The following is a 23,643-nucleotide window of genomic DNA, read 5'->3' on the forward strand; positions in this document are numbered from 1 at the left end:
CTTGCTCCCCAGTGTGGCACCCATGGTGACACCCAGCAGAGAGTCCCTACCTGTTTAAGTACTAGAGGGGAACAAAGCTGGCAAGATGCCAGAAATTATATAACATAACCTAATTCTGCATATGTGAGTCCACTTCATGTTATGGGAACAGTTTATCAGATCCAGATTCAAGGTTATGAGAACACTGCTTCTCTCAGCTATCCAGACACCTGGGTGAAGAAGCCAGGCTGCTTCCATTTACCCTACAACTATTAAGTCACAATATAAAGTTTATTCATCATATAATTATCTTGATGAAGTAAGTATCTCAGTGGAAATAATGTCTAAAATGTGGAGGCAGCACTCATTATCCTCAAAAGTTCTTCTCTCATCTAAATTTTGTGAATTTTCTAATCTAAAATTTATGAATCTTTTATACTTTTGTTGACTTAAGAGGAAGAAATAGACAACATTTAGTTAACTTTTTCTAATATTCAAGTGACTTCAGACCAGGTTAGATCTGTCCTGAAGGAACAATGACTTTAAAGAAACTTAACCTTATTCTCTTTCTAAATCTGTAAATATTTGTTGGGGGGTTGCTTCCCTTACTTTGAGAGGCTTCTCAAGATGTTATAGCAACTGGTGAAAAATTTAGCAAAAGCATCCTTTCTTTTCAGTTCAAAACTTATAGTACAGGGTGCAAGTTTTATGGAGCCACTTTTCTTTTTTTAACCCCTTTCCCCACCCCATCAACACCATTTAACTGATTGTTTCTTATTCTGCTTGCACTAGCCTGTCTGTAATCAGAAAGACTCTTCCTTGAACTTTTTGGTGTCCCCACCTCCCTTGGGGCAGTGCCTCCTTAGCTGATATATACTTGTTCCTCCACAATTTTCTATACCTTCAAGCAGCAGAACAAACTTCTTCTCTTCAGTATAGAGGTATAAGATTGATAACCTGACATAGCAATTACAGTAAAAGTCTATTACAAAGCACTTCACTATTTCACAGTTTCGATTATACCTTGGGTCAAATGATGACCACTTTGTACATTGTGCATTTTTCTTAATATAACATGGAAGGAGCCTACAACATAGGTGTTATCTTATCCTCCAACATCAGCATTATTACAGTGATCTCTTTTATTGCATTGATTCATGTTGCCAGATAGAAAAAAATTACTTTCTATGCAATTTTCAGGGAGTAGTAGATAAACAATGTCAAAAAATAATATCAGACATCATTTTCTCTTGTAATATAACCTTATCCCATTACATGTTTCCCTGGTCGTAAAACATAGTTGGTGATTTAGGATAGCAGGCCAAATATTTTAGAAATGATTTTTCTATAAAAGATGTTGTAAGAAGGTATGATATTTGCCTTAAGTAAAACTATTCACATGACTGCTGATAGCAGATGCCTCTGATGGTCACTTGCCACACCCCTTCATCCCAGAGTTCTATGCCCAGGACTCACTCTGTGCGAAGACTACCACTCCATGCACTGATCTCACACCAGGACTACTCATCTATTAGGCAGAATGACTCGGCCCGTACTGCTGTTAATAGCCCACAAAAATATTTTAATTTCTTTTAAAAATGGAGAAAACCTTTTCTCAAATGTACTGGTGAATATGTTCTCCCATTTGGTGGGTTGTCTTTTTATTTTGTTCACGGTTTCCTTTGCTATGCAAACTTTTTCCTTTGCTATGCAAACTTTTTTGTTTGATGTAGTCCCATTTGTTTAATTTTTTGTTTGTTTCTCTTGCTGGGGAGATACACCAGACAAAATATTGCTACGAGGAATAACTGATATATATATATTTTTAAAGATTTTATTTATTTATTTTTAGAGAGGGAAGGGAGGGAGATAGAGAGAGAGGGAAACATCAATGTGCGGTTGCTGGGGGTGGTGGCCTGCAACCCAGGCATGTACGCTGGCTGGAAATTGAACCTGCGACACTTTGGTTCACAGCCCGCGCTCAATCCACTGAGCTACGCCAGCCAGGGCAAATAACTGATATTTTATTGTCTTTGTTTTCTTCTAGAATTTTTATGGTTTGGGGTTTAATATTTAAATCTTTAATCCATTTTTAATTTATTCTTATATGTGATATAAGACATCCAATTTATAAAGAACTTAAAAATCTCAATACCAAAAAAACAAACAATCCAATTTAAAAATGGACAAAGGACCTGAATAGACACTATTCCAAAGAGGACATACAGATGTCCAAAAGACAGATGAAAAGATGCTCAATGTCACTAATCATCAGGGAAATGCAAATTAAAACCACAATGAGATGTCATCTCACACCTGTCAGAATGGCTATCATCAATAAATCGACAAACAAATGCTGGCAAGGATGTGGAGAAAGAGGAACCCTTTTGCACTGTTGGTGGGAATACAGAATGGTACAGCTACTGTGGAAAGCAGTATGGAGATAACTCAAAAAATTAAAAATGGAACTGCCTCATGACCCAATGATCCTACTACTGGGAATTTATCTGAAGAAAGCCAAAACCCTATTTAGAAATAAGATAAGTGCCACTATGTTTGTTGCAGTGTTATTTACAATTGCCAAGATACAGAAGCAGCCCAAGTGTTCATCAATAGATGAGTGGGTAAAACAACATGGTGCATTTACACAATGGAATACTACTCAACTGTAAAAAAGAAGACAATTTTACCCTTTGAGACAGCATGCATGGACTGATATGCATGCATGGACATGGAGAACATTATGCTAAGTGAAATAAGCCAGGCAAAAAAAAAAAAAAAAAAGCCCCAGCTGGTATAGCTCAGTGGATTGAGTGCCAGGCCTGGGAACTGGGTTGTGGGCCCTAGTAGGGGCCTTGTGAGAGGCAACCATACACTTATGTTTTTCTCCCTTCCTTTGTCTCTTCCGCTGTCTCTAAAAAATTAAATAAAAAAATCTTAAAAAAATAAACCAGACAGAGAAAGACAAATACCATATGATTTCACACATATGTGAAATCTAATGAACAAACAGAACTAACAAGCAAAATAGAGACAGACTCATAGATAGAGAGCAGGCTGACAGCTCTTTGGGGAGGGTTTGGGGGGCTGGAGGGATTGAGCCAAGCAGAAAAAGGACCTCTGGACATGGACAACAGTGTGGTGATTGCAGGGGGAAGGCTGGTGGATAGAGATGGAAAAGAAGATAAGGGGGATAAATGGTAATAAAAAAAACTATGATAAAAAAAGAAACTTGGGAGAAAAACTGCTTTTAGGTTGTTCTTACATGTATAATAGCAAAATATTTGTCTTTATACCAACACAGTCATAAAATGAAAATTTAAATTATTTCCAGGGTGAGCAAGGCCTTCCACTGCCATATGTAGCCTTCCATGTGTTTCCATGTTCTGTCTGGTTGCCTGCTTGACCTGTGTATGTGCATCTGGGAAGGACAGGAAGTCAACGTCCCTGGGACCACAAGGTGGGAGTAGGAGCCAGGTGAGTGATTTTGAGAAAAATTTAAAAATAATTTTTCTAGAAGAATGAAATCTCTGTTGCCCCTCTATTGCATTCTCTCTTACTCTATCTCTTATTCATAGACATACACACACAATTGTGCATCACTTTTTTGAACAGTTTCCTACTTTCCAGGAAACACAAACTAAGGCTTTGACTCTGTACTTTACCACCAATTTCAATCTTTTAAAACATAAACATATTCTTAATTATTGTTAATTAAATATTCTTTATTCTTAATGATTTCTTATAACAGATTTATTAAGATATCAGTATAATTCACATACCACAAAAACACCATTTTAAAGTACACAATTCAGTGGTTGTTAATATAGTCACAGAATTGTACAATTATCATCATTACCAAAATTTAGAACATTTTTATTACTCCAAAAATGAAACCCTGAACCCATTAGTAGCCATTCCCTCTTTCTTCTGTCTCCAAGCAGCTGAAAATCACTCATTCTGTCTACACAGATTTGCCTGTTTTGGATACTCCATGTAAATGGGATCATATAATATGCAGTGTTATGTGGTTGGTTTCTTTAACTTAGAATAGTGTCCTCAACTTGTTGTTGCCTGTATCAGCACTGTGTGTTTTCTAATGGCCAAATAATATTCACTCATATGAGTACATTACTTTTGCTTACCCATTCATCAGTTGATAGACATTTGTATGGCTTCTACTTTTTGGCTGTTAGGAATAATGTTGCTGAGGATATTTATATACAAGAGTTTGTGGGGACATATTTTTCAGTTCTTTTGGGATTTTACCTAAGATTGAAATTTTTGAATAATATGGTAACTCTATGTTTAACTTTTGGGGAACTTCCAAATTATTCTCAAACATGCTTCACTTTTTCACACTGTCAGTAGAAATTTTGAGCGTTTGAATTCTCCATGCCCTCAACAACACTTGTAATTGACTGTTTCTTTTATTTAACCATTTCTGTATGTGTGAAGAGGTATCACATTGTGGTTTTGGTTAGCATTTCCCTAATGACTACTTGTGTTGAGAACATTTCATGTGCTTATTGGCCATTTGTGCATTTTCTTTGGGTAAATTTCTATTAAAATATTTCCTCATTTTAATTGAGTAATTTGTCTTTTTACTTTTGAATTCTAAGAGTTCTTTTTTTGTGTTGTGTATGCAATACCATTATCAAATACATGAATGCACATATTTGCTTCCATACTGTGTTATCTTGTAATTTTTATGGTATTTTTCAAATCACAAGTATATTTTCATTTTAATAAAGTTTATTTAAACTATTTTTTCATTTATCACTTGCACTTTTGGAGTTAGAAATGTATATCTAAGAAACCATTGGCTAATTCCAGTTCACAAAGATTTACTCATATATTTACTTCTGAGTTTTATCACTTTAGTTCTTTTAGGTCTATGATCATTTTTGAGTTAATTTTCATACATGGTATGAAGTATAGGTTTAGCTTCATTTCTTCTGCATGAAGAAATACCCAGCCTAATTTGTTAAAACAGTTGTTAGTTTTCCATTGAATTGTCTTGGTAACCTTCTCAAAAATCAATTTCTGTGCTTTCAATTCTATTCCATTGATCTATATGTCTATTATTGTGCCAGTAGCATATGTCTTGATTAATGTAAATTTTTTAGTGGGTTTTGAAATCAGGAAATATGAATCCTTCAACTTTGTTCTTCTTTCTCCATTAGTGTTTTTGGTTGTGTCATTTTTTTTCAAATGAATTTTAGAATCAGCTTCTTTTCTGCTTGATAAGAATTGTGTTGGATCTGCAGGTCAATTTGGAGAATATTTCCTCAATGTGCTAATCTTCCATCCATGAATATGGGATATGGTTTTATTTATTTAGGACCTCTTTAATTTCTTTGGAACATGTTTTATATTGGGTTAGTCAAAAAATCCATTTTGTTTTCTCCATAAAATAGAATACACAATTTTCATTGTCATCAATGAGTTTATTGATTTGGATATTTTGAGTATGTTAGTTATCTCCTGCCATTGGCTTTCTGTGGATAGAGGGCAGAGATGCTACTAAACACCTTCCAGTGTGTAAGACAGCCCACAGCAAAGAATTATTTGGCGAAAATGTCAATAGTACCAAGAACTCTGAAAACCACTTTTGACACATTTGATGAGTCACAGCACCTTCTCTGTACACTGCACAATTCTTTTTTAGCATTTCAGTTTCATTTTTACCTTTAAGCATAATACACCAAAATATTGTGTATTTTCTTCCATCTTCAGTATTAATATGACTGCACAAAAATTCACCAATTTTGGTAAGTTTTTTTAAATGCAAGCTGATATGACAGCTGTCACAATACAGTCTAATAAAATTGTTTCCAATAAAGTTAAAGACAGCTAAGCACTATCGGAGCCATCATGTGGAAAAAAAAGTAAATGAACTTTGTGGCCAACCCAATATTTGTCTTTAAGTCTATTTTGTCTGATGATAATGTAGCAGCTGTAGTCTTTATATGGTGTATCTATTTCCTTCCTTTTACTTTCAGTCTATTTGTGTCTTTAAATCTAAAGTGTTATTACATGTAGCCAGTGGTTAGCTCACATATTTTAATTTCTTGTGCCAGGTCCTTTTTTTCTAAATGTTAGATCCAATTAGGTTTAATGGAATAACTGATATTTAAGTATCAGTTATTTAATAGCATGATATTTAAATCTGGCATTCTTGCAATATGTTTACACACACACACACATATGTATACATATATATATATGGTCTTTTTTGTTTGGTTATTCCCTTTGTTACTACTTCTTTGTGCCAAATAAATATTTTCAAGAATGTTGTTTTAATCCCCCCTTATTATATATATTTTTAGTTATTTTCTAAGGATTATAATTAGCATCTTAACTGAAACAATCTAGTTGGTATGAAGGCAAACTTTATATATTGTATAAAACTGTGGCAATGCACATCCATTCCCCCTTCTTTGTCCAATTTTGATATAAATGAACATTTTATATATTATAAGTCCATCAACACAGTTTTATAATTATTTCTTTGTACAGAGAGAAGCATTAAAAGAAAAAATACATTAAAAAAATCTTTTACATATGTTTACTTTGACCAGTGCTCTTATTTCTTTCCATCACTTTGAGTTACTGTCTAGTGTCTTTTTTTGAATGACTTGTTTTAATATTTCTTATAGGACAGGCCCATTAGTGATGAAATGTCTCACTTTTTGTTTATCTAGGTCTGTCTTAATTTCTCTTTCAAATTTGCAAGGTAGTTTTGCTGACTATAGAATTATTGGATAGCATTCAGTTCTTTCAGTGCTTTGAATATCATCACACTAACATGTGGCATCCCTTATCTGATAATGAGTCAGCTGTTAATTTCATTGAGGATCCTTCATACATTGATACATTGCTTTTCTTTTGCTTATTTCAGCATCCTTTTGTCCTTGCCTATTGTCAGTTGCACCAAGATGTGTCTACATGTGTATTTGTCTAGTTTGTCTTTTTTTGAGTTAATTGAGTTTTCTTGAGTGGGAAGATTAGTTTTTTACATCCTATTTGAGAGTTTTTGTTTACTGTTATTTATTTAGATATTCTATTTGACCATTTCTCACTCCTCTCTTGAGGCTCCAATCATGCATATGGTAGAATGCTTAATGGGATGTCACAACACTCTGAGGCTCTATTTATTTTTCTTCATTCCTTTTTTTCTTTCTGTTCCTTAAATTGACCTCAATTGACTTATTTTAAAGTTCACTTTTTCATTCTTTCTGTATCAGTTTCAATCTGCTGTTTATGCCCTCTAAAACTTCAGTTTGGACTTTAAAACTATAGATTTCTCCTTTTTTAATAGTTTCTGTCCCTTGATTAATATCTATTTTGTTTGACATTGTTCCCACAGTCTCTTTAGTTCTTCAGACATGGTTCCATTATTTCTTTTTACTGTGTTGTCTTTATTTTTTCTTTTTTTATTGTTGTTCAAGTACAGTTATCTGCATTTTCCCCTGAACCACTTCCCCTTCAGCTCTTTGAACATATTTATACCAGTTGAATTAAACTCTTTGAATATTAAGACCGATGTTTGAACTTTCTCCCCTCCTCACAATGGGCCATGCTTTCTTGTTATTGACATGTCTCATAATATTTTATTAAAACCTAGATATTGTAAAATAGCGTAATCTGGAACCTGGCAACACAGACATTCTACTAGCCCCTTTTCCTGTACTCTCACCAGATTGTAGTCATTGCTGATTGTTACCTACTTTTTGTGGTTATTTGTTTGTTTTGTACTGATTTCATAAGGTCCATATTTTTTTGTCTTTTCTGGCCTCTGAGGTCTCTACTTGGCTAGCTTTGTCGGCTAATGAATGAGAAAGTATTTCCCTACATGCTTTGCAAACATAATCCCCCAGTCTTAGGAGAAGAGCCCAGGTTGCATCGGCGTTTGCTTTCTATCAACCTGCCAACTTATTGTTAATTTATGTATTTCTTGAAGTAAATTAAGATAAAAAACCCTACATGGTTTACTAAGGAAGATACAAAAATTATTCTTTGAAATTATGTTATCTTGATCATAAGGGGGTAATAATATGCTGATGTAATGTTATCACTATTGTTATTTGCAAAGTGTTTACTTAGTAATCTCCAGGCAATAAATGGCTGCTTCACCCACTTCATATGATCCTCCTTTTCATATTCAATGTTTTGTTTACTCTTTCTCTGCTCACTATCAGTCACTTGCATTCTGAATATATTCATTGGTCTATAACTTTATTGATTTCCTACCAGGTTATCAGCTATAAGCTCTTTAAAAAAAGAGCTATATTTTATTCATTCATATTTGCCTAATTTCTATCACATTGAATATATAAGAAAACATATAAAAACATAATATACAAGAGGTAATGAGCTATTGTATTTTACACCTATTTTAGAGATTTTAAAATGGTTGTTCTATATAAAATTTGAAATATTTTGTCACTTTTACTTTCAGAAGTGGAATTTCATGTGATTCAAATTAATATAATTATGCCAAACAGGTAGAAATCAGATGCCAATTCATAGAACAGGTGGAATTTCACCTCACTTTAGGATTTATTTTGAAAACCGAATTTGATGATCATTACTTTAAAGAATCTGCACTGCCATGTCCATTGCAGCATTTTTACAATAGTTGAGGCAGGGAAACAACCTAAGTGTTCATACACAGATGAAAAAATAAGTAATATGTGATATATATATATATAAAATATTATATCACATAATCATGCATGTATATAAATATATATACATATGCATTGATATATACATTTATAGAATCTTACCTTGCATACCGTGTATATATACACACACCTACACACAAACATACATACACATTGGAATATTATTCAGCTATAAGAAAGAATAAACACAGATTTTATGATCACATGGATGGAACTGGAAGGCATTATACTAATTAAAATAAGTCAGAGAGAATCAAATACTATATCATTTCTTATATGTGGAATTTTAAAAAGCTGAACTCACAGAAACAGAACAGATTGGTGGTTGCCAGAGGTGGGGGGTGAGGGAAATGGAGAGATGTTGGTCAGAAGGAACAGACTTCCAGTTGTAAATTGAATATATTCTGGGCATCCAATGTACAACGAAGTGAAAATAGTAAATATTACTGTATTATATACTTGTAAGTTACTAACAGGGTACATATTAAATGTTCTCACTATACACACACATAAATGGTAATTCACTGTGGTGATGGACGTGTTAACTAAGACTAATATGGTAACCATCTCACAATATGTATGTGTGTATATAAAATCATCATATATACCTTAACGGCACTCTATGTCAATTATACCTCAACTGAATTGGAAAAATCTTAAATCAGTTCTATTCTCATTTTCCCCCTTGAATTTACTTATGGTAGATAAAATTTGTTCATTTCTACAGAGATGGCATTCATTCTAACTATATAATAGTTAAATTGAGTTCTGCTGGGAGAAATTGAAAAGCTGAATTAAACTGGCCTATTTTAGCTTCCAATTAGGAATCCAGAGGAGAGTATGCATCTCAAGGTCAGCCTGGCTAGGTGATTCCCTCATGTCTGTTCTTTTTCTTTGTTGGCTTCACATCTTATACTATAATGTTTAAGGAACAATGGAAGCCATCCTTTATATTTGATTTCCCTTGAGTGTAATCCCTTCCCAGAAATTTCAGACTATTTATACACTATTTCCATGACTAGGACATCTGCTAAATGGCTTATGCCTCATTTCTTAACCAGTCTATGCTAAGGAATTGAAATTAGCCTTAGACTCCTTAGACTACTATTGGAAACACTGATTCATTCCATTGCATAAGACATGAGATGGCACTGGCAATTAAAATGAATGTGCCTTAGAGATTTTGTGTTCAGTGTAATGAAAGAAGAAATGCAATGAAACAAATGAAAGAAGAAAATGACAAGCACTTTTCAGCTTACTACCAACTCATGGTACATGGTGAAAATAGAAGGATTATATGGGAGAATTAAAGAGGTTCTCATCTCCTATGACTGGAGGGAAACATTTGCTAAAAACCATGCCCAAGACTTGAACGGGAAACATTGTCATGACTAGGTACATGCTCACCCAATATACAAAATTGGATATGACATCCTGTGAAGTTGGGCTGCTATATTTAAAGATAAAATGTATAATTCGAACCAATGGTTATTTTGTGGCACTGTATCCCTAATAAGTAGAATACACATGTCTGGGAACTATTTTGCCTGGAAATAAGGTTTGTTCATCTCATCAAAATTCTCCATGACCCGCTTGGAAGTTTATGTTTCTATGTGCACAATTTTAGGCACTGCTGGAATTAAAAAACTCATTCCTAAAGTGTGAGGAGTGGTGATTTGAGAGCAAGGGGTGACAGGAATTGTGCTTCTATCAGGGAACACCATAAAGGTCCACTAATTGCAACTTTGTCAAGAGTATGGCTGCTCTTTGTCATTTTAGGCTCTTTTTGACAGTGGACAAAGTCAATAAAATGAAGTTTCTTAAATCTTTAATGTCTATAGTTCTTACTACTATCTGAAATGCCAACATGAAGATTCTGGAACATGGTAGAATAATTGTACTTAAATACATTATTAACTGCTTATGTTTTTTTTTGTTTCTATTTTTATCCCTGTGAGAAGAATCAGATATCATCTTGGATGTAGCCATCTAGGATCTATTGTACGTGAGGATCATAAAAATAAATTTGGCATTTATAGAGAAGATACACGCAGCTGTCTCTCTTCTCATTTCAAGAGTACCTTTGAAATGTAATGAGAAATATCCTGGGTCATTACACTTTGGTATCTAAATAAATGATTCCAGGGGAAGAATAAGCTTGTGTGCACAGCTTTACAACTCAGGGATTATCTTCACATCTCAGGGAGACTACTGGGTCTGAGTAGTATATGAAGTTCAGTGCAGCAAATACTGGTGCTGCATCAATGTCCTCTTGATGGGCTGCAGACCATTCCCAAGTGATGGTATTTTCATCCTTTTGCCTGAAAGTTATTTTTTGTTTTTTGTTTTTTTTTTTACAGGGATTGGAAGTTACTTTGAACAGTAACAGGTTTGAATATCAGGATAATTGATAGTTAATACTTCTTGAGAGCATACCTATGCTATGATTAAAGGATTCTGAATTTAAAAAAATTCGGGAAGGACTGAGCAAAAATGAAAAATGACTCATAGACCTGGACAATGGTATGGTGATTGCTGGCAGAAAGCGGGCATAAGGAGACTGAAAGTAATGCAAAAGATACAATAAGGATAGAAAATCAAATAAATAAATAAAAAACCCAGTTCTTCTAGCCTAACTGAAAGAGACATGTTTTTACATAATTTCTAAAAGTATTTCTGTGGAATTACATTAAAAATTTAATTATCCTAACTGAAAGCATTGTCAGAGTGGCATCTAGGTGTCATAGCCCCTGGGGAGTTGTGGTGATGCTTAATACACTGTGTTCTTTTTTGATAGTAAGGGTGCTGAATAATATGTGATATATATAACCTATAAAAATTTATATCCAACAAGCAGAAGGGTGATGTGAGATCTCCAAATGGAAATTATTTTGTCCTCAACTAATTTTCAAACCTGAGCTACATCTCAAACACTGAGCATTCAGATTGAAGTGGAGGCTAGACCCGTTTGGTGAAAAACCTTATAAAATCACTTATTGTAAAGTCTCCTAAGGAAATCTTCTGCCATTTCGTGGAGTAGCTGTAAACTCCACTATAGTAATAGACAAAAGATATTCAAAATAAGAACTATACTAAAAGAAAAATAATATACATTTTTCATGTGCTGTTAGATACTAGCCCTTAACTGACTCTGATGTCAGAAGAATGAAAATATCATTATTTCTCAGCTTCCAGGAATATATGTTCAGGATGAGATACTGAACAATGGCAGACTATCTACTATGAAGTCTACTATTGCTACTAAGAGTCTATATTAGGAAAGGCCAAATGAAAGCTCCAGAAACTGCCCCTATTTCAGGCCAAGTTGGTAAATCAGAAACAATTAAAAAATCCTAGGGTACTTTAAGATGAATAATGACATCTTCAAAAATCAAAAGAATTCAGTTGTAGTGAATCTTATCAATCCACAGTTTAATTCACCTGCATGTTCTCTGGAAGAAACAACAAATGATAGGATGTTAAGTGGTGGCCCCAGTCTTTGCTGCTGTGCTGGGTGTCATACCTTCACTGGAACTCATCAACACAAATTCTAATTCTTAGATTGTGTCTACTAATTGGGGAAATATTTTACTTTATTTTATTTTATTATTTTCAAAACTTTGTTTTCTTTTTTAAAATATATTTTATTGATTATGCAATTACAGTTGTCCCATTTTCCCTCCTTCATTCCCCTCCGCCCTGCATTTACCCTCCCACCCACATTCTCCCCCTTTAGTCCAGGTCCATGGGTCATACATATAAGTTATTTGGCTTCTACATTTCCTACACAATTCTTAACCTCCCCCCTGTCTGTTTTCTACCTACCATTTATACTACTTATCCTCTACCTTTTTCCCCTCTCCACCTCCCACTCCCCCGTTGCTAACCCTCCATGTGATCTCCATTTCTGGGGTTCTGTTCCTGTTCTAGTTGTTTACTTTGTTTGTTTTTGTGTTTGTTTTAGGTGTGGTTGTTAATAACTATGAGTTTGTTGTCATTTTACTGTTCATATTTTTTATTTTATTTTTCTTGGATGAGTCCCTTTAACATTTCCTATAATAAGGGCTTGGTGATGATGAATTCTTTGAACTTGACCTTATCTGGGTAATAGGTTACCTGCCCTTCCATTCTAAATAAAAGCTTAGCTGGATAGAATACTCTTGGATGTAGGTCCTTGCCTTTCATGACTTGGAATATTTCCTTCCAGACCCTTCTTGCCTGTAAGGTTTCTTTTGAGAAATCAGCTGACAGTCTGATGGGAACTCCTTTGTAGGTAACTGTCTCATTTTCTCTTGCTGCTTTTAATATTTTCTCCTCATCTTTCATCTTGGGAATGTCATTATGATGTGTCTTGGTGTGTTCCTCCTTTGGTCCGACTTCTTTGGGACTCTCTGAGCTTCCTGGACTTCCTGGATGTCTATTTCCTTTGCCGGATTGGGGAAATTCTCCTTCATTATTTGTTCAAATAAGTTTTCAATTACTTGCTCTTTTTTTTCTCCCTCTGACACACCTATGATACAGATGTTGAAACGTTTAAGTATGTCTTGGAGGTTCCTAAGCCTGTCCTCATTTTTTTGAATTCTTGTTTCTTCATTCTGTTCTGGTTGAATGTTTCTTTCTTTCTTCTGGTCCACACTGTTGATTTGAGTTCTGGTTTCCTTCCCATCACTGTTGGTTCCCTGTGCATTTTCCTTTATTTTACTTAGAATAGCCTAAGTGAAATTAGATTTTTTTTTGTTTAATTTGCAACCATATTCAATCAATTCTGTGGGCATTCTGAGTACCAGGGTTTTGAGCTGTGCATCTGATAGGTCGGCTATGTCTTTGTTGCTTAGTTGTATTTTTTTTTGGAGCTTTGATCTACTCATTTATTTGGGCCATTTTTTTTTTGTCTTGGCACACCTATTACATAGTAAGGGACAGAGCCTTAGGTGTTCACCAGGGCAGGGCAACCCATGTCACTACCTTGTGATGCTGTATGTGGGGGAAGGGGTTTGAGAGGGAAGAATGGTGTTTGCTCTACTCTCTGTCAGTTTTCAGTCACTTCCCCCACTACCCACAATCAAATTGGACCCTTCTGGTGCTGATTCCCAAATGGGTGGGTTTGTGTACATTCTAGGACCCTGTGGGTCTCTCCAATGACCTGTCCTATGAGGCTGCAAGTTTCTCCTGCTGCCACCTTGACCCTCACAGGTGTTTTCAATGAGTTGTTTGAGGGTTTATTTCCCTGAGCTGGAGCTCTGGGCCATGTGCTTTGTCTTGCTCCCCAAATGGGCCTTCCGGTGTATCTGCACGCCAATGTGGGACCACTTAGTCCACAAGCCTCTGCCTTGTCATGAGCCCTGTCTGTCCTGCTGCCTAGCTCCTCCCCTCCTACAGGTCTGGATGAATGTTTCTTCTTTAACTCCTTGGTTGTTGGACTTCCACAGGGTTCAATTTTCTGTCAGTTCTAGTTGTTTTTTATTTTTAAATTTGTTGTCCTTCTTTTGGTTGTGCGAGGAGGCACAGTGTGTCTACCTGTGCCTCCCTCTTGGCCAGAAATAATTTATTTTAATCTCCTTCAGAAAAGGGAATACAAAGTATTCCTCCAACATGAATTTAGATTTTGAAAAATTGTCTTCGCTTTATACTTTATTAAACATGATATTATCATTTTCATCTTTCTACTTTCTTTGGGTTTAGTTGCTTTAAAATTTTTAACATCAAATGGCTAGTGAGCTCATTGAAGTCTAGGCTTTCTTCCTAATGTATGCACTAAAGTCCATTGATTTCCCTCTAATCATATCTACACAGCATTTCAATATATTGACTTTCCATTAATACACAATTAAACTATTTCCTGTTTTCCATTATGATTTAAAAATATAAAACCTAATATCCAGGCACTTGGAAATTTCCTACTAACTTTTTATTGTTGTTATTGATTTGTAGCTTAATTTCACCATGGCCATATTACATATTTCATATAATTTTATTTCCTAGAAATGTATTGAGATATGAGTTAGAACTAAACATGTGATTTTTTTGGGGGGGGCGGTGGTAAGTGCACCATAGGTACTTGAAAATAATATTTTTTTATCATTATGATTAATTACATTGTTCTGTATCATTCAGTTAGATCAGGTTTGTTAATATTGATCACAAAGTCTATATTATACTATTATTTTTTTTGGTTTGTTTATTCTTCAATAAATGAAAAAAATTGCTAAAGCTTCCATTCTGAGTCTAAATCTATTTATTTCTTCTTTTACATCTGTCAACTTTTGCTTTATATAGTTTGAATTTGGGTGCATACTCACCAAGAATTGTTATAATTTTATGGTGATTAGCCTCTTTATTATTTTGAAATGCTCTTCCTATTTTCCATTAATGCTTTTAGCCTTGTTATCTATTTTTTTCCTGCTATTAATATAAAAAATCCAGATTTTTAAACAGTGTGTATTTTATATATTTTTGCAATTTTTCTTTAATACTGTGTTGTTAAACTGAAATGGTGTCCTGTAAGTAACATATGACTGAGTATTTATTTTCCTGTTTGCATTTTTAAGGAGTACTGGTTGACAAATTAGTGTTTAATTTATTTACACTCAAAATAATCATCACTGGAGTTGTGTTTTATCTATCATAATATAGTTTGGCTTTTATTTTCCTGCTGAGCTTACGTTAATTTACGTTGATTTTTTTTGCTTTCTTTCAAATAAATATAATAATTTAAAAATTATTTTCTCTCTCCATTAGCTTGTTAAATATAAACCTTTTTAATATTAACCTATTAGATAACTTAAACATTATAAAATATGCTTGCCTTATTATCATTTCCAAATATGCTGCCTGCAATTCTAGAACCTTGGTATAGTAATTCCATTTAGTTTCTTTTTTTCTGATATGTTATTGTTACCATAAATTTAAATTTTATATATATTACATGATTCCTAGATTTTAATCATTTGTTTTACACAGTTGTATTTTTTTACATATTTATATGTTTTTCATTGTTCTTTATTCCTTCACACATTTGGGTTTTTTTATTTGTGGCAATTTTCTTTCAATCTGAGAAATATCTTTTAGAATGTTTCACTAGGTGTCACATTCTCTCATCTTTTGTTTGTCTCATAATGTCTTTGTTCCACATTACCTTCAGAGTGAATTAGTATATATTTCAAGGTTATATTGGATGAACTCTCTGAGAGATACTAATTATAAACTTTGTATAGAATAATTTTTAAAAAATGTATTTGAGAGTACAGAATAACAAAATTATGAAAAAATTGAAGAGTCAATCATTAAAAGTCAAAAACTGGAGGAGATTTGATTTATATAGCAATTTTACATTATTTCTTTTATGGAGTCTGAGATATAGCCTACTTCCTGTGGAGCAAAACATCTCAATGGGTAAGATGGGTAAGATGAAGTCTTTCTTGTTTGAAAAGTTAAAGGGTTCAGTTTGAATCTTCCAGACAAGAGCAATGTGAGGGGACATACCTCTTAAATATAGAGCCCATAGTTGGGGAAATCTCAAAAATATATATATAAATTAGAGGAAAGTTCTTGCATTACCCCAGAATTGCACTTTATAAGGGAAATTCTAAGTTGGTCAAGATCAGGGACAGGTGGGAATTTGAGGGAACTGAGCAGAGATTTCAGTTGCTGTTTACATGGGAAAACAGGGTTTAGATATCATTTTAATCAATTCCTTGCTAACTCCTACAACAAAATTGTAGGTCTTAAGAAGAAGACAGATGAAAAACATGTTCTAAAATATGTCACCTACAATGTATACCATGCAATAAAAAATTATTCAACATGAGGGAAAAGAGGTAAATATGACCCAGATTAGAGGTAAAAACTAGTCAATATACACCAACCTTTCATTCTCAAACTATTCCAAAAATTCAAAAAGAAGGATAACTTCCAAGCTCTTTTTACAAGACACCAGTATTATCCTAACTCCAACAGCAGCTAAAAACATTACAAAGAAAGGAAATTATGGACCAATATCCCTGATGAACATAGATATTAAAATCCTCAACAAAAATATTAGCAAATTGGATCCAGCAATACATTAAAAAGATCATGCACTATGATCAAAATGGGATTTACCTTGGGGATCAAGATTGGTATAATATATTCAAGCCAACAAATGTGATACATCACATAAACAAAATGAAAGATAAAAATTGCATGATCATATCAATAGATGCAGAAATAGCACTGGCCAAACCAACTAATGATAAAAAATCTCATCAAAGTGGGAGTAGAGGGGTCATACTTCAACATGATAAAGGCCATATGTGAAACAGCCAACATCATACTCAATAGCCAAAAACTGAAAGCACTTCCCTTGAGATCAGGAATAACACTGGGATGTTTGCTTTCACCTCTCTTATTCACCATAGTCCTGGAAGTCCTAACCACAACAATCAGATAAGAAGAAGAAATAATAGGCAACCAAAATGGAAAGGAGGAAGTAAAACTGTCATATTTCATAGATGACATGATAGTGTATATAGAACACCCTAAAGACTCATTCAGAAAACTACTAGATCCGATAAATGAATTAAGTAAATTAGCAGGATATAGAATTAATATTTAGAAATTGGTGACATTTTTATACTGAGCTATAAGAAGGACAAACTAAGCAAATAATCCAGTTTGCTATTGAAACAACAAAAAGTAAGGTACCTAAGAATAAATATAACCAAGGAGGTAAAATACCTGTGCTCATAAAGCTATAAGACATAGAGGAAGGTACAAATAAGTAGAAGCACATACCGTGTTCATAGATAGGAAGAATTAACATGATTAAAATGTCTACACTACCCAAAACAATCTATAGATTCAATGCAATTTCTATTACAATACCAATGACATAGTTCCTAGATAAAACAATCCAAAAATTTATATTTTTCTATGTATATTTATCATATTAAGCTAAAGTTGCATTTATTCTGATGTTTTTTTCTGACTTTAATGCACTATCAGATGAATCATTCTCACATTCTCTGCTCAGAATGTGCTTTTTGGAAGGTTTATAGTTCTTTCTAGCAGACAGCATAAATCCTTTCTCCAGAACCATAGAAATCTGTGCTCCAATTTGCAACATTCATGACAAATATGTACAGAAAGAAGAGGAATAAGAGAATGGACCCAGTCCAATGCCATGGCAGTGAATGTACATACTTGCTCATCCTTTGTGAGTGAATATGACCTGCTTCTGTTCTTACTTTCTTAAACCAAGTGGCGGCAAAGAGACATTTTCCAAATTGTTGTATGGGCTCTAAGGTCATGGGGTGCCATTGGCTCCGTTCTACATTTGGCTGGGCTTGCTGGCTGGATTCTGCATTCAAGAGAGGCTGCTAGGTGGTGTCCCTGATTAGGCTGCACTGCTGACTGTGCTCCTTGGTTAAGTGGGGCCACTAGCTAGATTCTGCAGTCACCTCTGGAGAAGGTCAGGCGAAGTCAGAGGCTCTGTTTTCCCTGCAGGATGGCACCACAGCATTTGGGAAGGGCTGTCCTTTGGACTCCATAATTGCTCCTGGCCAATGGGGGTCTCAGGCTGTGCACCCCAGCCTCAAGGTTTTGTTGCCTGAACTCTGTATTCATGTAAGGCCTCAGGCAGGGTTCCCGGGCTGCATAAGGCCTCAGGCTATGCTCTGTGATCAGGAGAGAACACAATGTTTCCTAGAGTTAGGTGGGCTATAGGATGGACTTCTTGGTCAGGCAAGTCTGTGGCTGTGCTCCAATTTCGGCAAGATTGCTGGCTGTACTCTTTCATGGAAGCCGTCTCCAGTTGTCTCCTGCAGGTAAGTGGTTCCAGAGACTGTTTCATGGTCAGGTGGGGTTGTCTTCAAGGCTATTTAGCCAGGCAATACTTCATTGTTGATTGGGGTCACTGGTCAGACCCCTGCCTGTTCAAAGCCGCAGCCTGCTTTTAGCAATCTAAAAAAGCTATAGGCTGAACTCTGCTGTAGGCTGGGCTTTATGGCTAGGTGGAACCACACTCTGGTTTCTGAGGTTGTTCAGTGCCACTCTTCAGCCTTGTTGGTTAGGCTGGACCAGAGGCTATACTTCAAAGTTTGGCAGTACTGCTAACCTGGCTTCCTGTCCAATAGCAGCTGGAGAATGGACTCTGTGTTTACCTGGATTCTCTGTTCAGGCTTCTTTGGACTGGAGACTATACTCAGCAGTTTGAGCAGGGCTTCAAATTTGCTTGCCTGCATGGGTGGGCAGTGCAATGTGCTCCAAATCCAGTAAGGCTTGTTGGGTAGACACCCAAACCAAGCAGAACTGCTAACTGAGCTTCCTGGTCACATGCTTGCTTGGATGTTTGCTCAAGCACTGCTGTAAGAAAAAATGCCGTCTTGAGATCTAAGCACTGTTTGCTGTAAACCCAGAACTCTTCTTCATCTTTTTATGATCCTCAGTGGTTAAGCCTCACAGAGTCCTCTAGGAGGACTGTGAGATGAGATCTCTAGGTGGACTGTGAGATGAGATCTGAGTGGGTAGGAAAACTAGATGTCAACCTTAACCTCTCTTTTTACCACAGGGTGCAAACACAAGGCCCGTGGGCCGAATCCGGCCCTCCACCTTGTTTTATCTAGCCCAGCAGCAGCACTGAGCTCCTGCTTAACTGTTAAGGAGTATGTTTACACAGCCCTAAAATTACATTCAGCCCTTTGAAAGCAACCTGGAGGCTGGTGTGGCCCCTGGTGAAAATGAGTTTGACACCCCTGCACTAGAGAATCTGTAGGACAAGGAGGCCCTATCAGTGTGGTGCTGTGCTAGCCTGGGGAAGGGCAATAAGGTCAGAGAGTAGCTACTGTTCTTACCCCTCAAGTGTGGTCCTTTTTGGTCTCTTGCCCAGAAGAGTGTTTCAGCCTCATCCTTGGCTTCTAGGATTTTCTCAGTGGTGTTTTCTCTATTTAGAGTTGCTAGTTGGTCTTATGAAGGGGATTTAAGTGAAGAATGACCTATGTTGTCATCCTAATAATGTCACATATTATGTTCATTATAACAAACTGTATTTCCATTATCATTTAGTCCCCTCATACTACTCTCCCCCCAGCAATCCCCACACTGTGGTCAATGTCCATAAGTTCTTTTCCTTTTTCCTCACTCCCTCCATTCCCTAATCTACCCCTTAGAAAAATAAAAATAAAAATAAAAATAAATAAACTGTATTTCCATTCTGAAGAAGACTTTTATTGTGTATGTCAGGGAGATCACCTAGTTATGGAAATGAAAACTGTAGCTACTATCCATGGAAGACTCAGAGCTGAATTGGTTTATAGCATCCTGGTGAGCAAGCTTAAATTGTGATCCTGTATTAGATGGCCATGTGCCAAGCCATGTGTTGGTTAGTTAGAAAATTCATTCTGATTCTACTCTCACTTCTGTTAAGAGAGAGATTTTCATTGTTTAACTTATTATATAAAATTGTACCAAATATGGGAGTTTACCTAGTCAATTCCAATCAGTCTGTCACATAAGGGCATAGTGATAGTCAAGTAAAATTAAGTTAGTACGTATGTGTTTGAAACTTGTTTCTTTTTATTATTTGTGTATCATAAGTTAGTCATGAGATTGGCTACCTCTCTGAATTTTATTGCTTTTTAAAATGTATGTCACCCACGGGTTAATATGTGTAAGTAGTCCTTTTTCCAGTTTCCCTGATTTTTGATTCATGTGCAAAGTTGTGAATCATTTTGAATCGCCTAAACGAATCCTTACTCTCCCCCAAACTTCCTGTGTTTGCATTCTGTCTGTTCGAACGTTTATATTTAGAATTCTCAAACATGCCCAGGGAGTAAGAAATATACAACAGAAACATATGTTCCTTCTGGCAAACTATTTCGTGCTTTTTTACTTCTGCAAGGTCAAGAAAAATACCTAGGGATTGTTTTTACATCTGAGGGGTTTAACAATTCTTCTTTGTAATGTTAGCCTTATTGCAATGATGTAAACACACACACACACACATACTCAAGAGACAGAAAAATGTGCATAATGGTGAGATCGATAAAACAATTGGTTTTCTTTTTTTGATACATGATTTTTCCTTAGCATTTTACTAACTTAAAGAGAAAAAAGATAACTCCCTATACCTACTACCCAGTCCACCTTTCTGCTACCACATCTCCGCCCTCACTCAGCCTACCTTTAGATTTTACAAGCATGAAAGAAATGCTTTTAAAATGAAAGCAAATGTTTTTGATGTCAGCTTCTCTGGGTCCTCCACAGTTAGTGAAGGTCAAAACTGTAAAGCTTATTTATACCTTTTGGCAAGACTGTAGGCCAAATTTATTTTTTAGAAATATACTGTAAAGGTCACAGCTGAATGTGGTATGGTTCCTGTTAGTTCTTGCTGGGCTTTTCCCATTTTGAGTGGGCTTTGAGGGGGTGCCATAGGAAAAGAAGATACGATTTAAATACTCTTCTCCCTAATTCCTTCTTCAAAAATATAAAACCTGTTAAGCCTATAGTGCAAATTAACTTTTTTGAAGGCTAAGGATAGCCTACATCAAGATAAAAACTTTAACAATATTATTTATTTTACAGTGAATATTTCTAACATATTATTGTCTGTTGCTTGATGGAAAAATTGTTGCCAACTGTGCTGGGAAATCATAAAGTTCTTGCTAATGGGAAGTGGCTTTAAAAGACAGAGGATGTGAATACTAAGTTAATTACGGTATGAATAGGAACCTCAAATTGTTATATATAAAACTGGTTGGTACAAGAACTATTAATCCAATGTTTATTGAAGGTGTAGGCTGTGAAACAACTAAAAGAGGGTATACCAATACCAACTTTTATTATCAAAGTGAAATGAATCTGTCATTAGAAACATTTGCTCAAGGGGGACCATTCTTAGAATATGCTTAATTAGAGAAATTGGGATAACCTATGTAAAGCAGCTAAAATCATATTTTCCACCTTGTAAGCACTTGGTGAATAGCAGTGATTTTTATTGGTTTAATAGCTATAATTTTCAGGCCATAACACTTGCATAAGGTTTATGATTTTTTTCTCTGATTAATTTTAATTTTAATTTTTTGCACCTTCATTCTACCAGGCACCAAATAATAAATTTTAAAAATCGGTCTTTAATTCATAGGGCTATTTCTGTTGGAGATTTTATTAAGGGTACGTCCTACCCTTAGGAAGCAAGATAAGTCCAATAGAGGTTGTGGTCATGTATTGTTGAAGTTTTCTACCATGAAGGCTTCATTTACTTTTGCTCATTGATGGTGGGTCCACAGAGATCATTGGTTCATTTTGACATATTCCCTTATCTTGCTTCAGTAACCTTCCAGGACTCACAGGCCAAGGTGCCATATCTGTGTGTTCCTGGTTGCAGATGAAAAGGGTCCATGGTGTGCGCAAACAGGGATTGTCTCAAGTTGTCTCAGAACTGACTGCCTGTCAAGCTCATGCAGATATTGCTGATGCTCTCACACAAGGCTGGGAATAAAACTCTGATTCTTGATTATTCCTGAGTCCTAAACTTCAGGGAAAAAAAAAAAAGGTGGTTCAGGCTTCGGTATGCTCTTGTGTTCCCCAAACTAAAATCTGTCAGTAGCTTTCATACTCTCTCCAGGATTTGTCCAGGGGAGACAAGTTTCCTTCTTAGGAAATCAATAGATTTAAACTTTTGTTTTATTTCTCTCTAAATTTTCTGGACTAACTTTATCCAGTCACAGGGATGGTGGTTGAAACTGAGGTAATAGAAGTTACAAAAAAATGATTCTGAATGTTTAGTTTCCTAAATTAATTATGACATAAATTATAACTACTAAATCATTTAGCATTTAGGATTTTGAAACTAAAACTTTGGCTTTTGAAATGACAGCATTTTCCTACCTTTTTTGCTGTGGCTAAATTAATTTTAAGAAGGGTAAATGGGAAAAGGTATAAGCCAAACAACACCTCTCAATATTACTTACTACATTTGTTTCATGCTTAATGATGGTTGCTTTTCATTGGTCATCAATCACCTGATAGTCAATGAACCAGTATTTTAAAAACCGATATTCCCAAATTCAAGCAAAATTAAAGGTAGATGTTTTTAATCTCTAATTTTTTGATAAAGTAATGTCAAAGAGGTTACAGAGCAAATGAAAGTTAAATTAACATCTTTGCAAATTTGTGTTGTCTTCTCGCCTTATGTTTTAGATACTCAATCTAATTGAGAAGGCTACATGGGTTTTTGAGCTGATTAGATGTCTTCTGGTGAACTAGAAAGATATCTACCATGGAAATTCTTAGGATTTTAAATAATAGGTAGAGATATAAGAAGGTAATATGTTCTCATTTTAACATATCAAGACAAAAATCAGTTATAGACAGTAAAAAGTAAAATTTTCTTATAAAGAATTTTCTTTCTTGAAGTCTATATATAAGTTCCATTTTAAACTAGCCAATGACTGATGAGGTATATTTGATAAGTTCATCCCCTAATAGGTATTTTAATAGTGTTGTTATTTCAATAAACCTATAAAAAGTCCAAATATCTTAATATAGTTTATAAGGCTGTCTATGATCTTCTCTAGCTTCAGTTGTCATTTCCCTTCCACCCAGCAGCCCCTAACAAACTCCTTAGGTACTAAATTTTTTTCAGTTTCTTTCATCTGTCAAACTTGTTATCATTTCTGAGTGCTAGAACCTGCTATTTTCTCTGCCTGGAACATATATATCTTTCCTTTATTATTCCTTTCTTACAAAAATCTACATTTGACCTATCCTCAATTATCTATTCCAATAATGTTACCACTAGATGTGATTTCCTTTAGGGAGCCATCTAATTACAAATGTGTGTGTAATACTGCCCATTTTCTACATTTTACAATATGTTTTTTTTCTATAGCACTCATATATATTTATATATATTTTATTGAGATATGTCTACATGCCATATAATCCACACATTTAAAGCATACAATTCATTAGTTTTAATATATCTATAGTCATG

The sequence above is a fragment of the Phyllostomus discolor genome, chromosome 1, assembly GCF_004126475.2.
Source record: "Phyllostomus discolor isolate MPI-MPIP mPhyDis1 chromosome 1, mPhyDis1.pri.v3, whole genome shotgun sequence".
Classification (NCBI taxonomy): Eukaryota; Metazoa; Chordata; class Mammalia; order Chiroptera; family Phyllostomidae; genus Phyllostomus; species Phyllostomus discolor.